Source organism: Haemaphysalis longicornis, unplaced genomic scaffold, assembly GCF_048455015.1.
Source record: "Haemaphysalis longicornis isolate Haplotype H1 unplaced genomic scaffold, Haemaphysalis longicornis Haplotype H1 scaffold_2, whole genome shotgun sequence".
NCBI lineage: Eukaryota > Metazoa > Arthropoda > Arachnida > Ixodida > Ixodidae > Haemaphysalis > Haemaphysalis longicornis.
Window position 1 is genome coordinate 95,271,057 of NW_027526295.1, and position 11,220 is coordinate 95,282,276.

The window sequence follows — 11,220 nt, forward strand, 5'->3', positions numbered from 1 at the left end:
CACGTGGAGATGGGCGCGCGCAGCCTGTCCGCTGACATGGCACATACCCACGTGGAGGATTGGCCAGGAATCTCCTCGTCTTCCTTGGCAATGGGGGGAGATGGGCGCGCGCTGCCTGGCCGCTGACATTGCACATACGCACGTGGGGGATTGGCCAAGAATCGGGCGTGAGAAGGGCTAATGCACCTGCTTAAAGGAGTACTGACACGAAATTTCAAAGCTGAGATCCACTCCAGCAATCAAGTACAACGACAACACAAATAGGTGTCTGTGAATAAATGCATCTTTCTTTCTTTGTAGTTCTGTGTGTGTGTGTGTGTGATCTCTCTTTCGCGAACATTACCGAACCGCGCAAATTCAACTCGTGCATTCGCACTTTCACATTCTTCCGCTCGGGGAATAGCGGGGAATTTTTTTGTCTTGGTCTTCACAACTCATCGACTGCTATCCCCCCAGTTGGGTATGTGGAGAAACAATAGCGGTTGGTTAATGCCTGCCTAGGGTATAGCGTTAAAGTTCGAACACATTACGGGCCGTCACAACAAATTCGGGCATTTTCGCATAGCGGCTTGTCAATAAAGGATCGGTCTCACAACCAGCATTTCGTAATAATTTCATCGTCAGCTTAACTGCTTTCTCTTTTGGTAGTTGTTGGTGCGCCTTTAGATAATATGGACATACCCAAGCAGGGGATCGGCCAACCAACGCACGATGGTTAAAACAAATGGAATTCTTATCTAATCACGAGACGCTTAGAAATTATAATTTAAACCGGTTGGAAAACGTTTCGGTACCCTAAAGGACAGACAAAAATCTGGAAAACGACGGCGAGGGTGACCAATCGCAATCGTGAAGTCAAGCTATTGGAATTTTCAATGTAGCGCAGGAGGGCAGAGCATACAACCCGGCGGCGGAACTCCATTTCGGATGCACCGAACGACAGTAGAGCCGGTACAGTTTGGGACATCCCCAAACTGCAAAGCAGCACCTCCAGAGACTTACATCTGAGATGTGAAAAACGTCGACATGTCAAGAGGTAGTGTTCTACATACTCGTATTCGTTACAATAGCTGCACAGAGCTGTTGGCGCCAGACGAGACCTGTGTAAGTAACTATTTAACGGGGGTACTCGGACACGTAGGGCTGTAATAATCCCGTTAGGTTGCGTGAAGGGCACCATTCAGGTTTCCATGGGAATTTAAGATTATTATAATATCTTAATGACAAGAAAACTAATTCTTACTGTTCTTGGAGTTTCAGCATCCCACGGTACCTAGGAGCAGTTAATAAAGCTGTCGGCTCAACGGCGTCTACTACTGGCCCAGAAAGTGCAATCATTGTTAGAGAGTCGGCGTTCTTGTTGAGTGTGATCCCCGCATGATCGAACACAAAGAAGGCTAATTTCAGTGAGGTGAAGTGGCAGGAGTGACCGAAACGTCCACAGGAGGGGAGTGTCTTTAGGGGAAGAAAAGGCTGAGCATACAGAAAAAGAATCTGAAATTATGATTGGAGATGCAACTGATGCATCCAGCTATCGTAGTGCCAGGACAATTGCTAGGAATTTCACGAAGAATATGGCGATAAAATCAACCACAAGAACCGAAAATGACCAGTAAGGAAAACGGAAAATGTACTATACCGGATGTTTCTTCTGGTTGAGAGCCATCTCTGTATATTATAGCACCTGCTGCATGGAGGCCAAATAATCTTGGAGAAGACGATTGAGCAGTCGGGCTGGTAATAGTTTGGCATTTGTGGGAAAAGTTTTCCTGAAATTGATAGAAAGAGGAGAACTGTTCTCAATATATGAAGAAACCTGATTTATTGCAACACCCAATGGAGAAAGGACGCTGTGTACCAAAGTGCTTCGCGGACAAGCATCTCGGCGATTGGTGCACCAGAAACGCAGCTCGTTCAGCAATAAAGATAAATTGCTCCCTAAAGTTTCCATAATTGCTCCCTAAAGTAAAACATAAAGTTATGCTGGGTACTAAGCCCAGCAAAGCAGACACCGGTCACACCATCCGTCGCCTGATCCACAATCACCACCTCACTGAAACTCAGCTCCACGCGCAACTCCCTATCCTCGCAAGACGCCCTGTTACAGCTAAAATACGAAGTCCTTACACCGCTGAGCTCACAAACCAAACGCGCTATCCTAGCTATTGACATTAAAGGCGCCTTTGACAATGTATCACATCAGGCTATACTCGAAGGACTCCAATTAACTAACTGCGGCACACGTACATACAATTACATACAAAATTTTCTTACCGATCGCACCGCCAACCTTAAAGGAGCACTGACACCAATTTTCGGCGTTAATATTATTGCACAGTTCGCTTCCTTCATTCAACAGAATACCCTGGCTGAAATATGAGCGGCCTGCGACGCCAAGAACATAGTTCAATTGGATCTCATTTATCGCGCCGACGGAGCAGCGCGCGGAGCGGCACTCAGCAAATGGACATCAGCGTGACATCACTCCAAGAGAGGAAAAAGTAGTGACGCGACAGCGCTCGTCAAAAACTAGTGACGTCACTTCACGCGCGCGACCCCACGAGCGGCGAGCGGGCGCAACACCCTCTCAAGCGGGCGCCGGTGACATCCGCACAAAGCGGTGAGGTCAACCAGGGAGTCTGTCATATGCGCCGTTTGGGATGGAAGCGCGGGAATTTGAAACAAACGATTTTCAGGCCGTTCAATGTAATTAACTATTGCGCGCTGAAGTTTTTGAAGTGCTGTTCCAGGTTGGCCAGACCATTAAGCATCGATAAAAGCAATAAAAGTGTAACATCAAATTTTTGTGTCAGTGCTCCTTTAACCTCGGCCCCATCCGATCAGTCTGCTTTCGTGCCCGACCGCGTGGTACACCCCAGGGGTCAGTCATTTCCCCACTCCTCTTTAATCTTGCCCTGCTACAACTTCCGCCACTTCTACAACAAATTTCACACATACAACACGCACTTTATGCAGACGATCTGACTATTTGGACCACAGGGGGTTCGATTGGGGAACAGCAAGACGCCCTCCAAGAAGCCATTAACACGACCGACAACTACCTTACAGCCCGCGGCCTCAACTGTGCACCAGATAAATCTGCCCTTCTCGTCCTCCAAAAACGCACGCAAGGCCGTAAACGACAGCCCCTCCCAGACCCACAATTGAGCCTACATGGCGCTCCAATCCTAACCACCCCTACAATTCGTGTTCTGGGACTTACTATCCAATCAGACGGCGCAGGCATTTCTACTATTCATAAATTACAAGGAACACAATTGCAAATCACGCACCTCATCAAACGCATTGCTAATCGTCGACAAGGACTGAAAAAAAATGACCTCGTGCGCCTAATTCAAGCCATCCTAATTAGCCGCATCACATACGGAACTCCATATTTGGCTCTCAAAAATAGTGAAATACAAAAACTCGATATAATCATCCGGCAAGCTTATAAATTAGCACTAGGGCTACCACCGACAACTTCCACTGCCAAATTACTACAGATGGGACTTCATAACACCTGGGACGAACTTCGAGAGGCACATCATGTCAACCAGATCGAACGGCTCAAGCTTTCACACACTGGCTGTCACCTCCTCCGTCGCCTCGGCTACCCACTACCTGCCACCCATCACCCCCGCCAACGCATCCCTCTCGAAATACGCGATTGCATCTCCGTCGCCCCAATACCCAAGAATATGCACCCCCTTCATAATCAGGGTCGCCGACAAGCCCGGATTCAAATGCTTCGCAAGATGCTTCAAGTCAAGCCACGAGAAACCCGCTACGTTGACGCCGCCAAATAGGCCGATAAACCAGCCCTCGCAATTTCAACAGTAGACCACCGAGGAATTGAATTGGCTTCCGCAACAGTAATTGGCAACGACTCCACAACTGCAGAAGAAATCGCAATAGCCCTCGCAGCCACTACATCTCAAGACATTATCACCATCGTCACAGATTCGCAAGCTGCCTGTCGCCATTACGCCGCCGGTCACATAGCTCCCTTAGCCCTCCGCATTCTACAGTCCATCCCTAACCCTCCTTACCTCTACATTCTCTGGACCCCGGGACATGAGTCTCTGGAGGGGAATGAGGCGGCTCATGCTGCCGCCCGCGCGCATATCTACCGGGCGTTCCCCTCCAACACTCCAGCATCACCGTCGGAAGGCCACCATTCTGTGCCTCAAAAATTCAACGACATCCTCAAACATTACCGCCTCGAACGCCGCATCTTTCCCCCACCCCACGACAAGTTGACCAAGGAAGAAGCCACCACGTACCGCCGCCTTCAAACCAACACCTACCCGCACGGCCCCCTCCTCCACGCCATTCATCCCACCTCCTACTCCGCCACCTGCAAGTACTGTCCCCAACCCTGCACACTGTATGATATGATTTGGGCGTGCTCCCACACACCATCCCTCCCCCCTACTCCCTCCCCCAACCATGAGCAGTGGGAAGGCATGCTAGCCAGCCCGGACCCCGGCGATCAGCTTCGGCTGGTTGAAAGGGCCCGCCTGGCAGCGACCGCCCAGGGACTTCTGGACTGAGAAGACCCCCCCCCTTTGCCACTACTACAAAGACTAATATTGAAATAAAGTTTATTCCTCCTCCTCCTCCTCCACAGTAAGCACCTGCAACGCGCACAGTAAGCATACAGAACAGTAAGCACCCGGAAGAAGAGGAACGCGCGCTTCCAAGTAAACTACTGCATTAGCTGCATTCTTAGGAAACCCAGAGCAGCAGCGAAGAGCCTGGCGCTCCCGATTGACCAGACGATTTTGGGGATACGCCGCGGACCCAGCAAATAGCACACAACCAAACTCTAAAATGGGGCGAACGTACATTCTTTATATTATAAGGAGGGTCTCTCTGCCCATACCCTTCTTTCTATGACTGAGACGCCTCAACGTCGCAACAGCGCGTGCACCTTTGGCCTCTATAAGGGCTATATGTGCGGTCCAGTCAAGCCCTCATATCTTCGGTTGCATCGTCGTTCTTTCGGTTGTATGGTGCAGCACCGCAGCAGAAGAGAATCACCCTGTCATCTCGGCATACCACCCTACCTGTTACACTTTCACAATACTTTCCTCCTCCGCTCTTCTGGTCCTTTCATCTCGCTTGTATAAGGCGTCAGCTTCATTCGTTCGGTTACAAGGAGAGACGACGGCGCCGTAAAACCAAAACAGAGGGCTCCTAAGTACTGGCCATTATAACGAACCAGTTTGACGTAGGTAGCCGAATTTGAGGCAGGAACTGCCAAGGAGCTGAATGTGAGTTGGGGCGTTCCCCTAACAGTGGTTTGCTTCGAGCTCAAATACTCTGATCACGTAGACAGCGAAAACGAAAAACGTTGAACATTACCTAAAAACAGGGTGATACTTTTTGTGGTTCGCATGGAGAATTTGGTGTACTGTATCATTGCAAGGAAGAGTTTGGGGAAATTGGTTGCATCCCACTGCGTTGAAGTAGTCAGCCACTGAGCAGTCCGATGCCCTCAGACATGCCCTGGACTTCCTTGGGACTTAATGGGCGGCTTTCATAATGCAGCAGCGTGCTGAATTAACTTGTGCCTCATCGGCTCGCAAGTGCGAGTGAAAACCGCAGGGGCCGACCGCATCACCCTCCGTGAGGGACATTCTTTAAAACCCACAGACAGGTACCGAATCCCAGTGTGGCTAAAACCCGATGTTAGCCAGCAGGTTACGGAACGTCTGGGCCCAGTTCTGGTATACCCCCTTTTATGCGATAGAGTCAACCCTGCGATCAGTTTGGCTGAGAAAGGTGGCAGTGTGACGACAGTGGTTCACTAACACGGCCCCAACTAGGTCTCCTACTGTATTGCGTTTCCCACAGATCCACCCAACGATCTGGTGTTGCTATTGAGTCGCCCGTACTTTATCTGCCTCTGAGACAAAACGCCGCTAATTGAGCGTTCTGATGCCTGCAAAAATACAGAAATACACAGCTTTTTTTAACCGTGTACGACAATAGGCGTGGAAGGTGATGCTTTTTCGCCTTACAAAGAGAACCACCACCTTTCAATTTGTGATGAAAGCACTCAACTTCCACCGTGACTGCCCATCCACTAGCTAGACAACATCGCCGTGCTTTCGATAAAGTGACAAAACTTTTCCGAGCGCTTGGAAATGGTCTCAGGGATCCTCGACACGGCATGCCAGACGGTGTCCGCTTCAAAGTGCCAAATTGTATAACCATGGTATACGTATTTTTCGGCACGTCACCGCCCGGGCACATATGAATGTGTTCCAAAGATGGACGCAATCCCCGGCATACTCCGCTCAACCACTAGGAATTGGGTTGCGTTATGAAGGGTCTGTGTGGATACTATGGCGAATACACTCCAAACGTCGCGAAAGTAGCTCTATCGCTGAAGCGACTCATGGGTACACTGCGTTAGAACAGTGGTTTGGGCTAGTCGGTGCGTACTAACTGAAATTCAAAACAGCCCAAAAAGACGGGACAAGAAATGCTGTAGGGCCTCTTTTAACGAGGAGGAAGATTTTGTATTCAACATGTCAAAGAACATCGTAATAGCTCTTCGCCGTAAGGCTCTTGAACGATGCTGCTCAAGCGCGTCCGAATCTTGCTTAGCGTAGGCAACCAAAGACGATAAGTAGCCGCCGATCTCGATATGTAGTCCCAAGTTGACACCGGAGAAAGAAGAACGCATTCCCGGTCGACTAAGCTTTCGACCGCTTTACAATAGCAAACTTGGGGCGAAAGTATATGCCATCTCCGACCAAAGTGCCCTGACCTACCTAAGATTATTCCGAATAGTGCCAAGCTAAGAAGGTGGGTTTAGCGGCGTCGCTGAACGATGTCCCCGTACATCATGGAGAGTGAAAGAGGCATGACAACAACCGAGGCCGTTCCAAGTGGCCTATCAAAGTTCGGATGGCGAGGGTTAGGTGGGTTTAAGAGGATTTCCTCTATCAGGATTTTTCTTGTCTCCATTTTTTTTCTGTTGGTTCAGCTGCAATATGCTAGCATGGCCTTTTCCTAGACGTCGGCGGGAGTCACCGAAATGTGTCCCCCCCAGGTGTCTGCAGGAGTGTTGGTTTGCGAGTGCATGTTTTCAGTAAAAGCCACTGTTCAAGAAACACATACACAAGAACTCTTTGGGAGGGGACCCTATCGACAGACTGCGTGGGCTAAGGCAGCTGTGCTATTTATTCAGCTAGAAGAGGGGGGCGCTTGCTATAATTCTAAAGGCATACCCCACCTGCTCCCTTAAAAGTGTTCCCACTTGATGTCTTATCTCTATAATTCCCCTTAATTACTCTTTGCACTCCCTGCAAGCTAGGCAACAGTTCTAGTTTTTTCTGAGGTGGTCTTTCATCTTCAGCGGCTTTGACATGGCTCTTTAGGCTTATTTGACGACTTGCAATACAGTTTTGTGCATGGTCAACACGTAAAAAGGGTTGAGTGCAAAAATCTTCATTGTTTCGAAAAACGATATACTGGGAAAGAAAGTGTTCCTACTTGGCAATTATTTAAAAAATCATTCTGCTAATTTAGTTCCCTACACTCAAGTATGGGCGCCACTTGCTACCAATCTGGGAATTCTAGGTGGCAATGCATGCACGGGGCACAGAAAACGTAAACGCAGGACTGGAAGAAAGAGCCCCTTTTTGCGTACTGTTGTGAACCGTTGTAGCGTGGTCGAAGAGGACCGTGGTTTGTGTCGTGCCTGGGCAGTCAGGAAGACGAAGTTGATGGAAATCAAAAGCATATGTGCAATTATTTACATCTCGATATCAGAGAACAGGCAGTGCGCCCGTACGCGCCAGGAATTAAATAGGCACGTTTGGTTCTTCACCTTTCATGCTTATCTCGGCTTATGTCTGGACGCACCAATCATAAAATTCATGGCGCTGAGAGTAACGTCCACACAAGCGCGAGTGCACACACACACCGAAGCACATGCTTCTATTTTGTACAGGTAAGCGTTAGGGTGCCCCAACTGAGGAAATCCTCCTGAGGTCGTAGGTCACTTTGTCCTTGCGATGCTCAAGCACCGGGGAGACGTCTTGCGTTCCTCTCTCGTAATATCTGTGGGGCGGCTCGTTCAAGAAATCTCTAGTGTCGTCAGACACACCCACAAAACGGCATGACAATGATGACAGGCATGCCGTCGAAGCTTGCCGTGTGAGGCACCAAGCGACGCAATGGGGGCAGCCCGGCGTCCATTGCGCGCTTACTTCGCACTGCTTGATTAGGTTGTTCAACTCAGACCCGACGAAATTAAGTGGTCGTGCGGCAAAGATACGTTAAGGATCAGTTTCCAGGCGGGAAGAAAAATGTAGCGACTACTTACATACATCTGGCCGGTAGAGGAGCGCCACCTTTTTCGCACTGCGTGTCACGAATGGGACTCCGTTTTCTAAATGGCTGAGTAGCAATTTTGTTGGGCTTGAACAGTATTACAAAAGACGAATGAAGCAACGGCTGCTGATAGATAAAGAATATGATTGTTTCGTCATCTTTCTCGCCATTGTGAATCTTACAAAACTGTTTAGTTTAAATGTATAGATATGGGAAACAGTAAGATCACATCCCGGATTTTTTCATTATCTGCGCGTGTGTCGCGCGGTCGTGTAGCCACCATCGAGCTCATCAGGATGGCTAGATTCCGCTGTCTCACCTTTCGAAGCACGCTCCTCGCTGTTTACTTTCTTTAGACGCTCGGCCGGGCTACAGGGGTGGCGTCCGCCGCTCCAGCACGGCCGTGGCCGACACTGCTGTGTTCGGGACGGCGCCCCCGCGAACCCCAGGTATATCCGCGTCAGCTGTGTCTAATTCTGATATTGCCACGCCCCCGCGAATTCCGGTTGGCGGTACCTCTGATTTCACTCTTTCTAGAGCCACGTGTGTGAATTCAAGTTACGTCACATGTGGTAATATTGTGGGTGTCGTTCATAGCTTTGCTTTCCAACCCGCAATACCGCGTGTATTGGAGCCAATTTTTTGTACAGCACTAGCTTTGGACACTTTTGTACAATCAATAATCTGTCTCACTTCACTGCTAAATATAAACGCAAAAACACAGTTTACATGCAGGTTCATACAGAATAGTTTATCCGTGCCCGTTCACTGTGACGTCTACTGTGACGGCATACTTATTCGTCGTATGTCTGGATCTAAGGCAAACTTTATCAAGGCGCGATCAATATCATTTTTCATAATATAAACAGCGTTGCAGCTACCACATTCGGTAGCAACACACTCTTGGGAACTGAAAGAAATATAGACGGGACGAAAAAGCTTGGGGTGGGGTGCTAGAGCTTGCATAAGTTTTTGTGACCACAAACCGAATCGGCTTTTCAAGATATTAGAGACAGTCCTCCTCCTGCACATAGCCTTTCCAAACTTCAGGCGAGTGCTTGTTTATATACACCCGGTATAATGGAGCAGACAGTTCGCACTTTCAAGAGGACCCATGCTTTTTAACAGCGAGAAGGCTGATGCTCTTGATTTCACGAGAACATTGGCAGACTAATTCGTTGCCTTGGAATGATAGGATCTGAAGGAGATGGGGAAGAGAGAGGTGTTGAGTACACACCATTGGTACTGTGCCATGTGAAATGACGCTTAATTGGCTGAAACGAGTTATACAGAGCCAATTCATCATATAAAAACCGCCATGGTGTCCCATTCTCTATACCCAAAAGTAAAAATACATCAATTTCAAATGAAAACTATTCAATATTCGAAGTCTTGAAAAATAACTAATTTAAGATTAATTTTTGCATGTTTCCAGGACGTGAAGGGAATAGAAGAGCAAATACATGACAGATCGATGAAGGATACATAGAAGAACTATTACCCCCCCAAAATTTAAAGAACACAACACGTAACGGAAAATTAAAGAGCTAAGCGAAAGGAAAAAAAGTAATACAACACCTTGCCCCAAACAATCAGTTCATCCTACCCCCTCCTCAAACGTCGCGCCACAGCCATCGTAACGCTGTATATCCCTCACGCGCTCACACTACAACTTTTCAGCGTTCATTTTTTGTTCATACAGCACAAGACTGGGACAATCTTCCTGCCGACATCGCCATCGCAGTTATTACCGATAGCAGTCGTTTTAGGTCTGTGACAGAAGAATTGTTTTATCACCTGTAACCCTTATTGTTTACATCATTGCAGTGTATTTTGCCTGCCTTTTTTCCTGCCCACCCCTCATGCATTGCACCAAAAGGGCCCTTGATGACCAATAAATAAACAAATAAATAAATAAATAAATAAATAAATAAATAAACAAACAAACAAAGATATTAAAGGGACACTGAAGTGATATGTAAACATTGCGGGATTACTTGCGCAAATTGTAATCCGGAGTCCCCAGGCCATGTTTCGACCACCCTGGGCGCGTTTACGCGATTTTATTTAGTAGAAAAATTACTTCGAAAATGCTGTCCTCCTCTCTTTACGCTCGCCCATTTTCTGCCGCGTTTTCGTGTGACATCAGGAGGGGATAAGCTGGCAATTGGCTGCGCTACTGCAGGGCTCCCCGGCCTTCAGACAGACTCAGTCGGCCCAGCGTTTCGTCCGCCGGCCGCCGACGGGTCGTCGCAATTCGTTCGCTCAGTTGAAACGAAGCCAGGACACGTTTATGAATGGAAGAATGGGCCTTTCTTTACTTGGTTAGTTTGTACACTATATCTAGCTCCAAGTCAAGGTCGCTTCACACAAGCGCTGCACAAGCGCACTTGCGACGCTTCGCTGACTGGTATGCCAGTAGGAAAATATAAGGCCTCTTGAAGGCGGGAGAAGAGTCAGCGAAGTCAATATAGGTACTAAGGAAATAAAATCAACTGATATTTTTACCGTACAGCGTAAAACTAGGGTGCGGGAAGCACTTTTTTGCGCTGGGCGAACAAGCACAGCGGTCAGCAGCACGACTACGCATCTGCGAACGCTTTTCCGTCTACGAAATGCAATTACTAGACGTGAGCTATTGTGGAAATTCGGGCGTCGCTTACTGCACGAGCGCAATACAACAAATAGTCACCTAAGCTGCTTGAAATGCCAAAACTAAAGAAAAGTGTAAACTGGTTGTACAATATATACCCTATATTACCGATGCCAGCGGAGCCTGCTCCGTGGCCGAGCATTTCGTGACGAGAGCACGGCTGTGCTGCAGGAAATAATAAATACTATTGGGTTAGTGGATGTGGGCGAATG